The sequence below is a fragment of the Acinonyx jubatus genome, chromosome E3 (assembly GCF_027475565.1).
Source record: "Acinonyx jubatus isolate Ajub_Pintada_27869175 chromosome E3, VMU_Ajub_asm_v1.0, whole genome shotgun sequence".
NCBI lineage: Eukaryota > Metazoa > Chordata > Mammalia > Carnivora > Felidae > Acinonyx > Acinonyx jubatus.
In genome coordinates, this window is record NC_069398.1 from 3198020 (window position 1) to 3217839 (window position 19820).

The 19820-nt window shown below is 47.6% G+C and overlaps 2 long non-coding RNA genes across 8 annotated transcripts in view; one reads left to right on the plus strand and one right to left on the minus strand.

Moving 5' to 3' along the window:
• On the plus strand, positions 1 to 17325 carry LOC128313610 (uncharacterized). 3 transcript variants are annotated; one of them, XR_008294552.1, is made up of 4 exons: positions 2 to 388; positions 4507 to 4617; positions 15567 to 15682; positions 16024 to 17325. It is a non-coding gene; the product is annotated as an uncharacterized LOC128313610 (long non-coding RNA). The 3 variants fall into 3 exon arrangements; XR_008294551.1 differs by having other exon boundaries at positions 1 to 388; positions 15567 to 17325; XR_008294553.1 differs by lacking the exon at positions 4507 to 4617 and having other exon boundaries at positions 1 to 388; positions 15567 to 17325.
• The window catches only part of LOC106971799 (uncharacterized), a 27823-nt gene continuing 17486 nt past the window's right edge, over positions 9484 to 19820 (minus strand). Inside the window, exons 4-6 of one of the 5 annotated variants that reach the window (XR_008294547.1) lie at positions 16438 to 17285; positions 15573 to 15906; positions 9484 to 10033 (exon numbers count right to left, since the gene is read on the minus strand). This is a non-coding gene — a long non-coding RNA (uncharacterized LOC106971799). Of the gene's footprint in view, positions 10034 to 15572; positions 17286 to 19820 lie in introns of all 5 variants that reach the window. The other 4 variants (XR_008294549.1, XR_008294546.1, XR_008294550.1 and 1 more) reach the window with 4 other exon arrangements.

The window sequence follows — 19820 nt, forward strand, 5'->3', positions numbered from 1 at the left end:
GTTACATTGTAACGCACGTTGCTGAGAAATGCCTCTTCTGGTGTTTGTGCAGCTCCTGCTCCCAGAGCCTCCGGGAGCTGGCTTTCCTGCCCCAACATGCGATTTTGTAGCAGCAATGCACATTTGAATCCTGGAAACTCCTCCGTGCTCTCCCTCCTGTCTCCACACCCGGCCCCTCCTCCTCATCTTGTCAGAATCTAAAGTTCAGAAAGACAAATTCATGGAACTCAATGCCAGGAAGCCTTGAGTAATCTCGCTTTGCATAATACAGTTCTTAGGGTTACTTTTCAATGCCAAAACGCCTTGTCATCTAAGTTTCTTTCTTGTTTTTGGTAAAGAAGTGGGTACTAAGGAATATTGCTGTGTGGAAGGAAGGACAGTGATCCAGGTAAGGTCATTGATTCTTTTTTTTTTTTTTAATGTTTATTTATTTATTTTGAGAGAGAGACCACAAGCAGGGAAGGGGCACAGTGAGAAGGAGAGAGAGAATTCAGAGCAAGCTGTAGTCTCAGCGTGGAGCCTGACACAGGGCTCGATCTCCCGACCATGAGATCATTACTTGAGCTGAAATCAAGAGTCAGACGCTCAACAGACTGAGCCCCCCAGCACCTCCGGGTCAATGAGTCTTTGAATCGACCTTTTGTATATGGTGTGAAATAGGGATACGCCTTCATCCTTTTGCATATGGATATCCAGTTGTCCCAACCTATTGGTTGCTTGTCTACCTATGTACCTGGTGGTTCCCCTCCCTGTATTACAGCGTCTAGGTGAACCTGTTAGATAAATGTCTCTGGGGTGCCTGCCTGGTTCAGTCGGAAGAGTGTGCGACTCTCGATCTTGGGGTTGTAGGTTCGAGCCCCACAATGGATGTAAAGGTTACTTAAAAAAAGAAAATCTGTTCAGTGTCGTGTTCCTCGTGTGCAGTCAAGACTGAGATTCACTTTACTGAATCATTAATCAAAATTATTTCACAAATTATTCTTATGATTCCTTTTAAAAAAGATACAGCAGCAGCAAGGGATGTATCTCGAGGTCCCGCATAATTTCCTTTCTACTTTGAAGTCCTCTGATGAGGATAAGGGACGTGGATGCAACACGGTTATTGTTGCTCAGTAGCAAATGGAGCTTTAGTTGCACAAAATGTGAAAGCAACACTCCTAACCCTTTAAAAAATAAATCTGGGGGTGCCTGGGTGGCTCGGTGGGTTAAGTGTCCAACTTCAGCTCAGGTCATGATCTAATGGTTCATGGGTTTGAGCCCCGTGTTGGGCTCTATGCTGACAGCTCCAGAGCCTGGAGCCTGCTTCACATTCTGTTTCCCTCTCTCTCTGCCCCTCCCCAGCTCATGCTCTCACACTGTCTCTGTCAAAAATAAATAAACTTAATAAAAAGAAATTTAAAAAAAATTCTTAAAAAACTTTTTAAATAAATAAATAAATACATAAATAAATAAATGAAATATTTTAAAGAGACAGAGACACGCATTTTGTAGGGGAGAAGCAGTTCTGAACCCTAATTGTGGTGATGGTTACGCGAATCTGTGCACGCATGATAGAATTCCATAGAACGGAGCATACACACAGAATGTGTGCAAAAGCTGGAAAGTGGACGAGGTTTGCAGTTCGCTGAAGAGCATTATAGCAGGTGTTCATTTCCTGGTTTTGATAACAGACAACATTTATTCATGTGAGATGTTATCACTAGGGGAAACTGGGTGGAAGGTATTCGGGAAATCTCTGTGCTATTTTTTTGCAACCTTTTGTGAGTCTAAAATTATTTCTAAATAAAGGCTTTATTGAAAATGGGGAGGAGGGGCGCCCGGGTGGCTCAGTTGGTTGAGCGTCCAACTCTCGGCTTCCACTCAGGTCATTATGTCACGGTTCCTGGGATAGAGCCCCATGTTGGGCTCCGTGCTCACACGGTCTCCCTCTCTTTCTGCCCCTCCTGCTCCTCAAAATAAATAAACTTTTTTTTAAAAATGGGGAGGAATGCAGGCTCAGTTGGTGGAGCCTGCGACTCTTGATTTCAGGGTCCTGAGTTTGAGCCCCATATTGAGTGTAGAGATTACCTACAAAAATAAAAAGTACATTTAAAAAAGTGGGGAAAAACTGAAGGACTACTTTGGGCATGGGGTTTTTGAAATAAACAAACAAGACAAAGAAAAAAAATAGCAACCTTTCAATGGCTTCATGCTGCCTTCAGGATTCAGTTCAAAGCCCTCAGGATGGCATTCGAGGTCCCTCCTGATCTGGTCTGACTACTGTTCCCAGATCATTCAGGGTTTGGAACACACAATCAAAGTGTCCCATCAGTCGACACCCTAGAAACCCAGGTGGTGAAAGACAGTTAAGAGTCGTGTTCCTCGAGGCCAATCAGAGAGCTGGGCTGGGTCAGAGCCCGGGTCATGGGGACAGCTCATCAGATCCACAGTTCCCTTTTAACACAACATTTTGTAACCTCACTTTACTGAAAGAAAATCTGTGAATAATGGAGACTTTCTCCACACATAATTTACAAAAACATTATAAGGCCCCAACTACATTCTAAAAAGGAAAAACTTAGGGCCATCTGGGTGGCTCAGTCAGTTAAGCATTCAACTTCAGCTCAGGTCATGATCTCACAGCTCATGGGTTTGATCCCAGAGCCTGGAGCCTGCTTTGATTTCTGTGTCTCCCCCTCTCTCTGCCCCTCCTCTGCTCACTCTCTGACTCAAAAATATAAACTTTAAAAAAAATTAAAAAAGAAAAATTAAAAGAAAGCCATTTAAAAAAATAAGAAAGAAAGCCATTTATAATAAAAAGAACATGCATTTTTTTAAGAGATGAGTTTTTTTTAATGTTTATATATTTATTTTGAGAGAGAGAGCACGCACGTGAAAATGTGAGCAGGGGAAGGGGAAAGAGAAGGGGAGACAGAGAATCCCAAGCAGCCTCCATGCTGAACCGAGCTGACAAGGGGCTCGATTCCATGAACCATGAAATCATGACCTGAGCCAAAATCAAGAGCTGGATGCTTAACTGACTGAGCCACCCAGGTGCCTCAAGAACATGCATTTTTAATTTTTTTTTGAGAGAAAGACAGAGACCGACAGAACATGAGCAGGGGAGGGGCAGAGAGAGAGGGAGACCCAGAATCTGAAGCAGGCTCCAGGCTCCATGCTGTCAGCACAGAGCCCAATGTGGGGCTTGAACCCATGAATGTGAGATCATGACCTGAGCTGAAGTTGGACACTTAACCAACTGAGACACCCAGGTGCCCCAAGAACATGTATTTTTTTTTTAAGTAAACACTTAGAGTTTATCTATTTATTTTAATAATCTCTATACTCAATGTGGGTCTCAAACACATGACACTAAGATCCAGAGTCACATGCTCTTCTGACTGAGCGAGCCAGGTGCCTGTATAAGTAAATGCTTAGCCACAACTGTTCTGAAAGACTTAAGAGAAGCAGTCAGATGCTCCAAGTGATAGGGATGTGTCTTGTAGCCACTCAAATATCACATTTGGGAAAATATATATACATATACAATATAATATATTTTTTAATGTTATTATATATTTCTGTATCTCATGTTTGGGGATATGAGTTTCCAAAATGGTGGACGACTCTTGGTAAAATTCCCCCCCCAAAAAACAAAACATAACATGATCTTTCCAGGATTTAACTTTCTGGAAAATTCCCGATATAATGAAACAGTACAGGGGCACCTGGGTGGCTCAGTCCATTGAGCGTCCGACTTCGACTCTGGTCATGATCTCATGGTTCATGAGCTCATCCCCTGCATTGGGTTCTCTGCTGTGAGTGAGGAGCCTGCTTTGGATCTCTGTCCCCACCCCCTCTCTGCACCTACCTTGCTCTCTCTCAAAAATAGATAAACATTAAAAAAAAGAAAGAAACAGTACAAAAGATACTTTGTGATTATGCATACAACAGAAGTAGGTTCAAAGCTTATAGGATTTTTTTGAGGTGTTTTTTTTTTTTTTACCACCTTCATGAAGGGTCAGTGGGATGTTCAGAAGTCACATAGGGGACCCAGAACAAGTCTTCATTTTGTGGCACTGTCTGATGCATTGCAAGACATTTCCCATCCCCAGCGGGTGCCTACTGAATACTGGTGGTGCCCCAATAACTATGGAACCAAAAAGGGCTCCTCAAATTTCCCAAATGTTCCCTGGGAGGGGCAGCCACTTCTCATTGAAAATCAGTCTTTTAGAGCTGTGCTTACCCCATATGGGAGCCAAGAACCAACCTAGCCCTTGAAATGTGGGGAGTCCCCTAAAGTGAGATGTGCTGATGGTATAAGAAACACACAGGATTTCACAACTCAGTGTGAGAAAGAAGACAATGTTTGTGTCCTCCCCAAATTCATAAGCTGAAATCTTGCCTCATAATGTGATGGTGTTAGGAGGTGGGCCTTTGGGAGGTGATTGGTCGCGAAGGGTAGAGACCCCATGACTGGGATTAGTGTTCTCATAAAGGGGACCCTGAGAGCTGTCTCTCCACCAGGTGCGGACACAGAGGGAAAACACCGTCTGGGGACCAGTAAGAGCCCCTCTCCCGACACTGGATGTGCCAGCGCCTTGATCCTGGACTCCCCAGCCTCCAGAACCGCAACAAGTAAATGCGTATAAGCCCCCCAGGCTGCGGTATTTTTGTCATAGTAGCACGAACGGACTAAGATAGCACATATGGCTCCAATTCTGTCTCACTTCTTTTTTTCTTAAGTTTTTTTTTTTTAATGTTTATTCATTTTTGAGAGAGAGAAAGAGAGACAGAGCATGAGCAGAGGAGGGGCAGAGAGAGAGGGAGACCCAGAATCCGAAGCAGGCTCCAGGCTCTGAGCTGTCAGCACAGAGCCCGACGCGGGCTCGAACTCACAGACCGCGAGGTCATGACCAGAGCTGAAGTCGGACGCTTAAGCGTATGAGCCACCCAGGCGCCCCCGTCCCACTTCTTGTTTTCTTGCTCGGGTAGGGAGAGGTCTGGCCTTTGCTTCTATGTACCTTGGGATCTGAGGCCTCCGAAGATTTGGCGTGTCTGTAGAGGCAGGTTAGGAGACACTTCTACAAGGTGGAGAAGAAAGGAAGGAGCACAGGGGAGGCTGTGGTCATCAGAGTCCTGGGGCTCTCCCAGTTCACCCAGGGAACTGACCCAGCAAGGGTGTTTCAGGGCCTCCTGGAGAATGGCGTGTAGCTCTGGGAGGGCACCAGCAGAGCAATGTCCTACTGCTATGGACGGGCATGGGAAAGATGACAAGAGGTGCCAGGTGAGATTAGCTGGGAGACCTGCCAGGAGCTGCAGAGAAAGCCTCCGCATCAGGAGACAGGCTAGCTGGACGACGCTGACCGTGGTGGGGCACAGGAGCCCTCAGCAGCCTGGCATCCCCACACTCTCAAGTGGGAGCAGAACAGGGATCTGGAGTGGTCGGCAGGCTCAGTGCGCGAGGGGGGCCTGAACACCAAGCAGGGGGAAGGGGCAGGATGCTCTGAGTGCCCCCCCCCAAGTCTGGCAGGTGGCCTGAGGAGGGTCAGATAAGCATTTGCTTAAGACAGATGATGCTGGGGCACCTGGGTGGCTCAGTCGGTTGAACGTGTGACTTTGGCTCAGGTTATGATCCCACGGTTCCTGGAGTTTGAGCCCCGCATCAGGCTCTCGGACTCTGTGCTGACAGCTCAGAGCCTGGAGCCTACTTCGGAGATTCTGTGTCTCCTTCTCTCTCTGTTGCTCCCCTGCTCATGCTCTGTCACTCTGTCTCTTAAAAAATAAAAGAAAAAAAACAAAGTTAAAAAAAAAAAAAAAAAATGACGCTGGCTGCAATATGGAAAGCAGACAGCAGGGGGCGAGAGGAGGCCAGCAGAGGTCATCCTGGGATGTCCGCGAGCAAACAGGCCGGACACCCTGAACAAGTGCATCCTGCTCTGGACGCCTCCACACACAAACGCCGATGTAAGATGATGTGGTTGTGGCCCTCGAGGGTGTTACAGCCACGTCGGGCCACGAGACACATGTTCATTGTCCCAGTGCTAAAACAAGTAAAAGATGAGTGGGTTTCAGCAGAGTCTTGCTGCAGCATGAATAAACAGTCAGACAACAGGCGAATCTGTTGGGAGGATGTGCTTTAACCTCTGAGGCCAGTTGGCCCAGTGTCATACCTGGCCACAGGCACTGACCTCCCAGATACCGTGTCTCGAGATTTTCCTGGAAGGCAGTATGGTGTGTACCTGTAAGGTCACAACCTTTTGCTCCTGTTAATTCACCTTTCAGAGCTTCTGTTTCTTCGTCCATAAAATCAGATCGCCATTTCCACCATAGTGTGGGTATGAGGATTCGCTGAGGCAACACATCAGAGTGCTTAGCCCAGTGCACTCAAGAAATGTTAATGATTCTCTTTATGGGCATTGTTTTCTTTTCTCGAGTAAGGGTGTAATCCATATATATTATTTTTTAATTTAAAAATGTTTTTTAATCTTTATTTTTGAGAGAGAGAGAGAGAGCATGAGCAGGGGAGGAACAGAGAGAGTAGACACAGCATCCGAAGCAGGCTCCAGGCTCTGAGCTGTCAGCACGGAGCCCGATGCAGGGCTCAAACCCACGCTCTTCGAGATCATGACCTGAGCCGTAGTCAGACGCCCAACCGACTGAGCCACCCAGGCGCCCCTATATCATTGTTTTTTTTTTTTAAGCTTATTTTTATTTTTGAGAGAGAGAAAGAGAAAGCACAAGCTGGGGAGGGACAGAAAGAGAGGGAGAGAGAGAATCCCAAGCAGGCTCCGTGCTGTCAGTGCGGAGCCTGACGTGGGGCTTGATCTCATGAACCGTGAGATCGTGGCCTGAGCTGAAATCAAGATTCGGACACTTAACCAACTGAGACGCCCGGGCGCCCCTACATGTATAATTAAGTTATTGTTCAAGAGTACCTGAGAGCAACGTCTACATCTCAGTCATCTGTGTCTGCCATAAACCTACTTCCCGGAGGGAGAGTGGAGGAGGGAGCCTGCCCCTGTCCACAGTGCTGAATCTTCCTGGTGTGGGTGTGGCCTGTGATGCCTCCTCTCCGACCCATTCACATCTCGCATGGCGTTCTCCGCCCAGATGCCCTCTGGAGTGATGCGACACGGTGTCCCTGATCTCCCAGACATGCTAACGTGTAGTGAAATAGCACACACGGCATGATCTCGCTGTGGAAAGACACACGTTGTGTGCACGTTCATTTTTGTAGAACACACATTGGGCACAACTCATCGAACAAGTTTATAGAAATAAATAGAAATTTATTAGAATTTATAGAAATATATAGAAGGATGTGTATCAAACTGTTAATGGTGTTTGTCACGTTACAGCGGGATTGGTGACGGCGAGAGCTTTGCTCTTAGTGACTCACGCTCTTTCGTGGTGTTTTTTTATTGTTTTAACGATAGCCTCTACATTATTTTTTTTTTAAGATTTTATTCTTTTTTTAATTTTTAATTTTTAAAAAAAATTTTTTAACGTTTATTTATTTTTGAGACAGAGAGAGACAGAGCATGAATGGGGGAGGGACAGAGAGAGAAGGAGACACAGAATCGGAAGCAGGCTCCAGGCTCTGAGCCATCAGCCCAGAGCCCGACGCGGGGCTCAAAGTCACGGACCGCAAGATTGTGACCTGAGCTGAAGTCGGACGCTTAACCGACTGAGCCACCCAGGCGCCCCTAATTTTTAAATTTTTAAAAATTTATTCATTTTTCAGGGGGAGAGAGAGACAGAGAGAGAGAGAGAGAGAGAGCACAAGCGGGGGAGGGGCAGAGAGACAGGGAGACAGAGAATCCAAAGCAGCTCCAGGCTCTGAGCTGTCAGCATGGAGCCTGACGCAGGGCTCTGATTCACAAACCGCAAGGTCGTGACCTGAGCTGAAGTCGGACACTTAACCGACTGAACCACCCAGGTGCCCACCAATAAATTCTAATTTTCACTGACCACTTGCTATATCACAGGCACAGTGCTAAGTACTATAAATACATTATTTTGCGTGACTTTTTCTCTACACAGTAATACCATTATTATCCCCATTTTACTGATGAGGAAACTGAGGCCATTGAGATAAATCAACTTGCCTGGTATCTCGTGCAGTCAGCGTGGCAGACTATAATTTCCAAAAATGGTCACAGCAATATCTCCGGTCCCATGTGCCTTTCCAGAACCTTCTGGCTCCCTGGCAAGAAGCAGAATCTATTTCCTCTCCATCTGACCTTGGGCAGAAGCTTGTAACTGCTTCAATTAATACAATACGGGGGAAGTGATGTTAGTTAACTTCCAACACTAGGTCATGAACATGATACAACTTCCAGCTGTTTCTCTCTCTCTCTCTCTCTCTCTCTCTCTCTCTCTGTCCTCTCTCTCTCTCTCCTCTCTCTCTCTCTCTCTCTCTCTCTCTCTCGGCATGTTTGGCCCTGCAACCCAGCCATGACGCTGTTTGAAGACCCAAACCAACCACGCAGAGAGACCCATGTGGAGAGAAACTGAGGACCAGCCTACATGCAGCTTCGACCACCGAACGTGGGAGTGAGGGAGCCTTCAGGCGTCTTCTAGCGGAAGCCCTGGATAAGGAGGAACAGACACAAGTCCTCGTGGCTGACGCGCCTTCTGAACTGAGCCACGGCACCTGGGAGCAAAGTACACAGCGTCCCGGTGGCAGTAAGTTGGGGGGCACTGGAGCGGTTAACACGTCAGGGGTTGAAATCGGGAATCCCCGGCTCTTTCCGCTCTACTTCCGCCCTTTCCCAGCTCTTGCTACCTGCTGAACCACCAGCAGTGCTCTCAGTAAGTCGGCAGGCTCCCATCTCCCAGCCTCTGACTAATCTCAAGAGCAGTCATTTATATTTGGAGAAGAAAAATCAGAATCCAAACACAATTGTTCACAGAATGTGGAAGAGGCTCCCCTGTCTTTGGTGAGAGCTCTGGTTCTTTCCAGAAAGGAGAGGCTCCAGCCCACGGATGGCCCACCCCCATGCCAGAAAACCTGAGTCAAACAAAAAGTAATGAGAACGTCTGTTCATGCCTGCCGCCCTTGTTGTGTGCTCCGATCACAAAGGCTCCTTTTTTGTTGTTGTTGCCGTGCTTAATAAGCCTCTAAGCATCTGCCAAGGCAAGCATTCTCTTTTCTGTGCCCACCTTACCTCCCTCCAACACAGTGGGGCTTCTTCCTTCCATTTGGTGTAGCATTAAAAAAAAAAAAAATTGCACTTAACTTTTCCTGGGCAGGCCTAGAAGCACATCTGTGAGCCTTCAGGCTGGAGAGCCCAGTTTGGCTGAATGTGAATCTGTTTTCTTCCTTCTGGGCATGACGATCCATTAGGATGCATTGCAAGATGGGAAATGAAAAAAGAAAGAAAGAAAAAGAAAGAAAGAAAGAAAGAAAGAAAGAAAGAAAGAAAGAAAGAAAGAAAGACCCAACCATGTCGTCCTAACCTCTTTAAAAATAATGATAATTAAAACAACAACAAAAAATAAGGATAATTGAAACAGAGAATGTATTCATTTATACACCACCGGGGAATTCAAGCGTAGTTTGTCTCTGGACGAGGCTGGACCCAGCAGCTCAGATAATACCATCCGGACTCAGAATCTCTGCGTTCGTCAGCTTTGCCTTCTCTGTGGTGCTTCATCTCCTGGCTCCTCTGGGTGTTACATGGCCACTTCACTGAATCAAATGTAGAGGAAGGCAGAGTTTCTCTGTCCAATAGCTTGAAAAGACATCAAGGAATGGGGACTTGTTTTCTCTGGCTGACCCTTCGTGGGTCATGAGCCCTGTCCTCAATCAATCAGCATGGCCCGGAGGAGTCCACCTGTTGGCTTCCTTTAGGTCAAAGGCTGTGAATGTGACTTCACAGGAGACTGATAAAACAGAACACAAGTGGCCACTACCGGATGGAATTAGGATGCTCTGAGAAAGACACGTTAAATATCCACAGACTCTCATAGAAGATTCCACTCACAGAAGATGATGCGGAAATGGTCCTTATGAACACTTGAAAAGATGCCTGAGCTCACTGGTAATCTGGGAAATGCAAAGTAAAACATCAAACAAGAAATAACATTGCCACCTCTCCCATCCAGGGGTGATAAGTGAAAGCTGTACCCAGCTAGCGTTGGTAAGAGTACAGGAACGGGGGGCTCCTGGGTGGCTCAGTCAGTTAAGCATCCGACTTCGGCTCAGGTCATGATCTCGTGGTCCGTGGGTTCGAGCCCCGCATCGGGCTCTGTGCTGACCACTCGGAGCCTGGAGCCTGTTTTGGATTCTGTGTCTCCCTCTCTCTCTGACCCTCCCCTGTTCATGCTCTGTCTCTGTCTCAAAAATAAATAAACGTTAAAAAAAAAAAAAAGAGTATAGGAACGGGGTGCTCATACAGTGACAGTGGGGTGTCAACTGGGGTACCCTTGGGGGACAATCTAACAATACATTCTGAAGGTTTAAGTCCTCACTTCTAGAAATCTCTGGAAATCGCTGTGAGTGCCCAAAGACAGGTATATAAATGATGATGGCCAAAGGATTGTTTGTTAAAATGAAAAGAGTGGAAACACCTTAATGGTCCGTCCACAAGAAATGGACACATTACACCATCTTCGTGCTCTGTGCCGCCCTCGAAGTGAGGGAGGTAGGCCCAGTATGAACTGACATGGGATGCTTTCTAAAATGTATCAAGTGCAGGGGTGCCTGGGTGGCTCAGTCAGTTAAGTGTCTGCCTTCGGCTCAGGTCATGATCTTACAGTTTGTGGGTTCGAGCCCTGCATCAGGCTCTCTGCTGTCCATGCAAAGCCCGCTTCAGGTCATCTGTCCCTTTCTGTCCCTGCCCCTCCCCTCCCCACCCTCTGAAGTAAATAAATAAATAAGCAAGCAAGCAAGTAAGTAAGTACAATGTATCAAGTACAAACAGCAACATGCAAAAAATGCAGGAGGTATGATCCCATTTGTGGAAAAGAAAATATTTAAGAGATGGTCTGGGTGGCTCCCTCAGTTAAGTGTCTGACTCATGGTTTCGACTCAGGTCATGACCTCAGGGTTTCATGAGTTTGAGCAGTGAGTTCACAGGCAGCTCGGAGTCCGCTTGGGATTCTCTCTTTCCCTCTTTCTCTCTGCTCCTCCCCCACTTGTGCTGTTTCTCTTTCAAAATATATAAACTTAAAAAAAAAAAAAAAACTTTAAAAAATTTCTAAAATGAGAGAGTAGAATGCAATGGTCATGTGTATAGAATCTGGGGCCGGGCTATCTGGGTTCAAATCCCAGCCCCTCGTCTCTGAAGCCGTGTGGCTTTGGGGAGGTTACCTCACCCCTCTGGGGGTTGGCGTTTCCTCCTGTGTAAAAGAGAGATTATGGAATTCGTGGCATATGGTCGTGTAGATTAAATCAGTTCATCTACGTAAATTGCTTTCAGCAGTGCCTAACATGTAGTCAGTGCCCAGTTGGCGTGAGCTGATAGCCCTGTGCACAGATCCACATAAATGCAGAGCAAAGAGGCTGTAAGGATGTGCTCCAAACTGTTGATGGCAGAAGCTGATGGCAAGGAACTTCGTACTTTGCTGTACATTGATTTGAATCGTTAGAGTCTTTCACAAAAATATGTTTGTGTATGACCAGAGTAATAGTTTTAACCCCCTGCCCTCAGATCCCCCACCGTGATGTCCTTTCACAGGCTTCCTTTTGTGGAATACTGTCATTCTGTGAGGGACAGGGCAGGGTCTAGCACGGCCCAACCCCCACTCTTGTGGGGATGGAGAAAGGAAAGCTGCCAGAGATTAAACCACTTGTCCAGCCTCAAGCTTTGACTCACTGGCCAGACAGGGGCCCACGCCCAGAATCCCGTTACCTCCAACTGCCCTCCCCCCCCCGCCCCCCAAATCTGCCTTGGGCCTCAGGCCTCAGCAGTCCATGGTCTTTATGCCCTTAAGTCACATTTTCCTCCTTCTTTAGGCTGAACAAACTGGCTAAATGGCCCTCACTCCAAATGTTCTGTTGTAGCAGAGCCTGGGTGGCTCGGTTGGTTAAGCTTGATTTCAGCTCAGGTCATGGTCTCATGGTTCATGAGATTGAGCCCCACAGCGGGCTCTGTGCTGATGGTGCAGAGCCTGCTTGGGATTATTTCTCTCCCTCCCTCTGCCCCTCCCCTACCTCTCAAAATAAATAAAGTTAAAAAAAAAAAAACAAAGAGGGGCGCCCGGGTGGCTCACTCGGTTGAGTATCTGACTTTGGCTAAGGTCCTGATCTCGTGGTTCGTGATTTCGAGCCCCACGTCAGCCTCACTGCTGTCAGCGTGGAGCCCACTTTCTTTGGATCCTCTGTCCCTCTTTCTGCTTTGGATACTCTGTTCCCCGCCCCTGCCCCCCCCCCTCTCAAAAATACATAAATACATAAACATTTTTTTAATGACAAAAAAAAAAAGAAAGAAAGAAATGTCCTGTTCTGTCCTCTTGCCAAACCTGGGAAGCAGACAATATTTCCTCATTTTTCAGGTGAGGAAATTGGAGAACAGAATGGTCACGTAGCATGCCAAGGGCACACAGCTAATAAGCAGCAGAGCTGGGTTTCACAGCCATCTCTTTCTGATGTTAAGGCTGTGTTCTTTTTTAAAAAGTGACTTAATTAATGGGTTTTTTTTTTACTATACTTATTTTTATTTCCATGTTTTGCTAAATAAGTTTAAAAAAATTTTTTTTAAATGTTTATTTATTTTTGAGGGAGAGAGACTGAGCAAGGAAGGAACAGAGACCGAGGGAGACACAGAATCCGAAGCAGGCTCCAGGCTCTGAGCTGTCAGCACAGAGCCTGATGCGGGGCTCCAACCCACAAACCTTAAGATCATGACCTGAGCCGAAGTCGGATGCTTAGGCGACTGAGCCACCCAGGCCCCCAGGGTTTTTTGTTTTTTTAGATTTAATTAGCGTTTTTTTAATTTTAATTTTTATTTTTGAGACAGAGAGAGACAGAGCATGAACGGGGGAGGGGCAGAGAGAGAGGGAGACACAGAACTGGAAGCAGGCTCCAGGCTCTGAGCCATCAGGCCAGAGCCTGACGCGGGGCTCGAACTCACGGACCGCGAGATCGTGACCTGAGCTGAAGTCGGAGGCTTAACCGAGTGAGCCACCCAGGCGCCCCTTAATTAGCGTTTTTAAGTAAGTCACACCCGGCACCATCCATCCAAGAAAACCTAAAAGCTGGACTGCTGTCTGAGGTTTTACCGCTGCCAGCGTTCAGACCTTACAGGGGCCTCGGATTCTTGCTTCCAGGATCTACGTGTCTCTCTGGGCCCTGCTGGCCTGGACCGAATGTGTGGTTTTGCCTGGATCAGACTGTCCCAGCCAAGAGGGCAGAGTCAAGATGAGAAAGGAGCCTTGGACTATGTTGAGCCCCTGGCTTCACCCCAGGGAAGAGCCCAGCGAGGCCAAGAACCAGAGTATGAAAGAGTCAGCACACAGGGAAGCAGAAACGATGACTCAGCTCCGGGTCATGATTTCCCTCTTCCTTGCCTGAGACATGAGTCATGGCCTGTACGTCTTTAATTTTCTGACTTCTAACTCATCCCAGCAGGGAATGGGAAGCTGATGAAGGAAAGCTCCCTGCAGCATGGGCCGTGGCCCCAGATGGCCCGACTTCAAATTCTGTCTTCCACTTACTAATCGTGGGACCTTAGTAAATCACTGAGCCTGCATTTCCCCGTCTGTGAACTGCAGATGCTAACGCCTATCTTGCGAGGTTCCTCCGCCTAATCAGGATTCACTGAGCACCTACTATGTGCCAGGCAAGGGGATGTGGTAGTAAATAAAACAGACAAAACTCCTGCCCCCATGAAGCTTACATTCCAGGGAGAAAAAACAACAATGAACAAATTTGTGTATGTCACATTGTAACGTATATGTCACATTGTAACATATGACATTGTAATGTCAGCTGGAGACCAGCAGAGGTCTCCAACGTGAAGAACCCAATGGTGAGGCAGGACAGAGGGTCAAGAAGGTTGATGGAGACAGTTCTATAAACTAGCAGGGGAGGGGCAGAGAGAGAGGGAGAGAGCATCCCAGGCAGGCTCCACACTGTCAGCGCAGTGCAGGGCTGGAACTCACAAACTGTGGGATCATGACCTGAGCCGAAGCCAAGAGTCACTCACTCAACTCACTGAGCCATGCAGGCACCCCAGGGTTAATCGCTTTAAAGTGAACAATTCAGGGGCGCCTGGGTGGCTCAGCCGGTTAAGCATAGGACTTAGGCTCAGGCCATGATCTTGTGGTCCATGAGTTCGAGCCCCGTGTCGGGCTCTGTGCTGACAGCTCAGAGCCTGGAGTCTGTTTCCGATCCTGTGTGTCCCTCTCTCTCTGCTCCACCCCCACTCATGCTCTGGCTCTCTCTCTCTCTCTCTCTCAAAAATAAATAAACATTAAAAAAATAAAGTGAACAACTCAGTGATGTTTGGTGCATTCACACTCCTGTGCAACCATCACCTGCATCTGCTTCCAAACTATTTTTTCTTTTTCTTTTTTAAATTTTTAAAAAATGTTTATTTTTGAGAGAGAGAGACAGAGTGTGAGCGGGGGAGGGGCAGAGAGTGAGGGAGACACAGAATCCGAAGCAGGCTCCAGGCTCCGAGTTGTCAGCACAGAGCCCGACGCGGGGCTTGAACTCAGGAGCTGTGAGATCATGACCTGAGCCGAAGCCGGATGCTCAACTGACTGAGCCACCCAGGCACCCCACCAAGGTATTTTCATCACCCCAAAAGGAAACCCTTAACCCACCAAGCAGTCACCCCTCATTTCCCTGTTCTCCAAACTCCCCCATCCCCTACAACCAAGAGTCTGCTTTCTGACTCCATGTATTATGTATTTCTGGGTTTGAATCCTGAAATATTTTATATTTCATATAGGGGCGCCTGGGTGGCTCAGTCGGTTAAGCGTCTGACTTCGGCTCAGGTCGTGATCTCACAGTCAGTGAGTTCGAGCCCCACGTCGGGCTCTGTGCTGACAGCTCAGAGCCTGGAGCCCACTTGGAGTTCTGTGACTCTCCCTCTCTCTCTGCCCCTCCCCCGTCCCTGCTTACATTCTCTCTCTCTCTCAAAAGTAAATAAACATTTTAAATAAATAACTAAATATTTCACATAAATGGAAGTACAGAACCAGTGGACCTCTTTTGTCTGGCTTCCCTCACTTATGGTAATGTTCTGGAGCCTCAGTCTGCCTTGTAGCAAATATCAGACCTTCTTTCCTTTTTTATGGCTGAATACTATTCCATCATAGGGATGGACCACATTGCTGATTCCTTCTTCCTCAGGTGAAGGGCCTCCACAAGTGTGACTCTTGAGAGGGGCATGTGGGTGGCTCAGTCGGTTAAGCATTCAACTCTTGATTTCGGCTCAGGTCAAAATCTCACATTTCGTGAGTTCGAGCCCCACATCAGGCTCTGTGTTGACAGTGTGGAGCCTGCATGGGATTCTCTCTCTCTCTCTCTCTCTCTCTCTCTCCCTCCCTCTCCCTCTCTTTCCACCCTTCCCCTGCTCTTGTTCTCTCTAAATAAATAAATAAACTTAAAAAAATGTTTGACCCTCCAGACTCACGGAGTCTCATCACCGCCCCAGGAGGTGATTCCAGGAAGCTCTGTGAGGGCGTGCAATGAGACAGGGCTCGCAGAAGGACCAGCAGAGGGTTCTCTTGAGGAACCCAGCAGGTTTGTGCCGTGTGCCGCTGGCGGTCAGCTTAACCGGGGCTGGTGCAGTCACCTGAGGGACCATGCAGGCTACAGGTCAGGGGGCTGGGTGCAGAGCGGAGAGACTGAGGCCTCAACCCCCAACTGCTGTCCACACCTGATGCGTGTAACGTTGGAACTTCAGCTCCCCGCGTTTCCAGGCTGAGCCGGAGCGCGCCCCCACGTGGACAGGAGGGATGCAGGTCCTGCAGGGCGGAAGCAGGGAGAGAACAGGAAACCATCTGCCTGCAGGACAGCCAGGGGAGCGAGGGGATGTGTCGCATCGACACCCTTACGTCCACGGTGATGTGTGATCCGTGCAGGGCAAAGCTTCAAGTGCTTCACAAATACCCCTTCGCTGACTCTCCATGACAGCCCCACGAGACAAGTGTTGTTATCCCCGCTCTACAGATGGAGAAACTGAGGCGTGGAGGAATGGCGAACAACTCACACAAGATCCTCCCGTAAGTCAATGGCAGAGCAGGATTCAAACCCAGAAAGTCTATGCTGGTCGTGAGCGCCTCACCACCCTTGCCCGCCCATTGTGTTTTCCCTCCTGTCGGGTCTTCCATATAGATTCAGCCGCCTATTTCCTTCAGGTCTCAGCTTGCGGACCACCTCCTCCAAGAAGCGACCGTGATCACCTCTCCTACTAGTACCTTTGGCAGAGATCTGTTTGTTTTCCTCATAGCACTTAACAGTTTGTAATAATTTTCTCTGTTGCTTTACTTACTTACCATCTGCGACTATAAGCTTCATGAGGACAGGGGCCCATCTGTCTTGTTCACTTTGAATTCCTACTTCGTATCTCAGGGACTGGCTCCGTGTAGGAGCTTAATAAATAGTATGTGCCCCTGGAGAGTAGTTGAATAATTAAATAAATGAACCCAACATACAGAATATATTGACGTCATGTTTCTATAGGCCTGACATATACACATTGCATTGTTTTCCAAATATTAATTAATGGGGCCTTTGGAATTTCCCTGAGGGGTTGGCCGAGGGTGCTTCCATGTGGAAGATGCAGGACACAAATAGAGCGAAATGATTTATTCTGGGTCACTGATGACTCAATGTCTGGGAATAGAAACACACTCCAAAACCTTTGCTCTAATTAGTCAAGGTAATTATTAGGCACAATAATTAGGCATGAGTGACCTCAGCCAGGCTGTTTTGTAACCTCTGGAATTTAAGACCTGTACTAATTTTGCTTTAATGGCAGGATTTGTTGTGGCTTGCCACCCCCACCCCTTCTCTGCTTTTTCTGAGCAAACAAACATTTGTCTCAAAACACAATCTTTTGGGGGCATCTGGCTGGCTGAGTCGGTAGAGCATGTGACTCTTGATCTCAGTCTTGGGGTTTTGAGTTCGAGCCCCACATTGGGTGTGGAGCATACTTGGAAATAAAACCTTTAGGGGCACCTGGGTGGCTCAGTCGGTTGAGTGAATAACTCTTGATTTAGGCTCAGGTCACGATCCCAGGGTCGTGTGACCGAACCCCATGTCAGGCTCCACGTGGAGCATGGAGTCTGGTTAGGATTCTCACTCTCTCCCTCTGTCCTTCACCCACTCGTGCTCTCTCTCCCTCAAAATAAAAATAAAAATAAAATAAAATAAAATAAAATCTTTAGAAAACACACCCACGAACACACCCTTTTCAATGAGATGCTTGGCCTCACCCACTATCACATTCTGGAGTCGTCCCTCAGATTACTGCCCTCTGATACAGCTTTTGCTTTTGTGGGATTCTTTTGGTTTGGGGTTATTATAAGAGGTGGACTCTGGTCCCTGAGAAACTCCTCTCCTGGCTCCTTCGCTTATTGAAGCGATATTTACTGCGCCCCCTTCTGGGAGCAGAGGTCTATGCACCCCAACAGAGCCAACAGGGAGTAAAACAATTCCCACCCTGGAAAAGAATTCTCGGGGCGTCCCTAGCAGGGTGAGGAGGGTTTACGGCATTTTGGTTTCCTCTTTATCTTACTCTTGGTTCGTCATCGCAGCTAGCATTTCCCATGATCTTCCTCTATATGATGCATGGTGTTATGTGAGTTTACTAGAAACAGTCCTAGAAATAGTCCTATGAAGAATGTTATTACTATTAGTGCTAGGATTACCGCCCCCGTTTTACAGATGCACGGGGGCTTAAGTGACTTGCCCAAATTCACACAGTTGGTAGGTAAGTGACAGTGGCAGGACCTGAACCCAGTCTTCAGAATGGGTGCTCTTACCCACCATACCAGGCTCACCATACCAATATTTTGGATTCTCCAGAAAGGTCTCCAAATTCTCTGACATTGTACACCAACTTCTTTTTCTGTTTTATTTATTTATTTAGAGGGAGGGGCAGAGAGAGAGGGAGACAGAGAATCCCAAGCAGGCTCCCCTACTGTCAGCACAGAGTCTGACACCGGCCTCGAACTCACAACCTTGAGATCATGACCTGAGCATTACTCAACTGACTGAGCCCCCCAGGTGCCCCTGCTCACCCACTTCTATACTCACAAGACAAACATTTCCGGGGGACCCTCTGGCTGATGGCAAGGCCCCAGTAAGGCAATGAGTAGGGATATGGAGATGAACCAAAGCCAATGCTTGCCTTAGAGTTGGGGCCGTTTGGAGGAAGGACCAGGACTTTGGAGTGGGACCCTGGCCTCAGATCCTGGCTGGGTCAGTAATTAGGGTTGCCAGATTTAGCAAATCAAAGCATAGGTCACACAGTTACATCTGACTTTCAGATAAACAGTGAATAACTTCTTAGTATAAGTATGTTCCATGCATGTGTTGCATTTCATCTGGCAACCTTACAGGTCATTAATTGCTGTGTGACCTTGGGTCCTTCACTCAATCTCTCTGATCTCAGATTCCCTGCTTTCCCAATGAGGAAACCAATTCCCATTGCACAGGGTTGCTTTCAGAAATTAGAAAGGGTGTGGGGCGCCTGTGTAGCTCAGTCGCATGAACGTCTGACTTTGGCTCAGGTCACGATCTCACGGTTTGTGAGTTTGAGCCCCACGTCGGGCTCTGTGCTGACAGCTCAGTGCCTGGAGTGTGCTTCAGATTTCAGACTCTTTCTGTACCTCTCCCGCTTGTGCTCTCTCTGTATCTCTCAAAAATAAATAAACTTAAAAAAAGAAAGAAGAAAGAGTGACTATATTAAGCACTAGGAATGCTGAGGTGCTTCCTAACTGGTCCATTTTCATAGCCCGCTCCAACTTGCCCCGTGCAGGAGCTGGGGTAGAGGGGACTTTGAAAACCAGCTCAGTCCACGGCCTACTGAAAACCTTTTGAGGTTCCCAGGGCACCTGGACTGAAGCCCAAAGGCATCTGGATGTACAAGTCCCTTCACAGCAGGTGGTGTCCAGGGCAGAGACCCTTCTCGGAAACCACCGCAGTGGCTAACCTAGGATTGTATTCTCTCTGCATCTCCCCAAGTGCCCAGCTCCAGGCGTGAAGCTCCCAAAGTGAAGGAGGAGCGAAATGCAGGGGATTTCAGGCCTGAGATGTGGAAACAGTCCAGTGGGCTACCACCAGATATCCCTCCGTTTCTCTCCAGCCTCCTGAATCTTCCCCATCTCGACCACCCCTCCCCAAACGGCTGTTTGCTGCCGAATTGCGATAACCTTCTTGCAGGTTTACCGGCTTCCAGATTAAAACTAACCGTAGCAGAATTTTTAATCTGAAAATTTTAGAGGGAATAAGGGCGCCTGGCTGGCTTAGTCGGTTGAGCATGTGACTCTGGATCTCAGCATCTTGAGGCTGAGCCCCACGTTGGGTGTAGAGTTTACTTAAAGAAAAAAACGGGGGCACCTGGGTGGCTGAGTCAGTTGAGTCTGACTTGATTTCAGCTCAAGTCATGATCTCACAGCTGTGAGACCAACCCCTGCATCGGGCTCTGTGCCGACAGTACAGAGCCTGCTCGGGATTCTCTCTCTTCCTCTCTCTCTCTCTGCCCCTCCCGATCCCTCCTCTCCTCTCTAAAATAAAATTTTAAAAATTTAAAAAAGAAAAAAAAACAAAACAAGTAGAAAGAATAGAAAAATGGACTAGCTCATCAGCTCACGGTCGATGCTGTTTTCCCAAGTCTAGCCAATCCAAGAGACATTAAAAAAAAAAGTCTCTT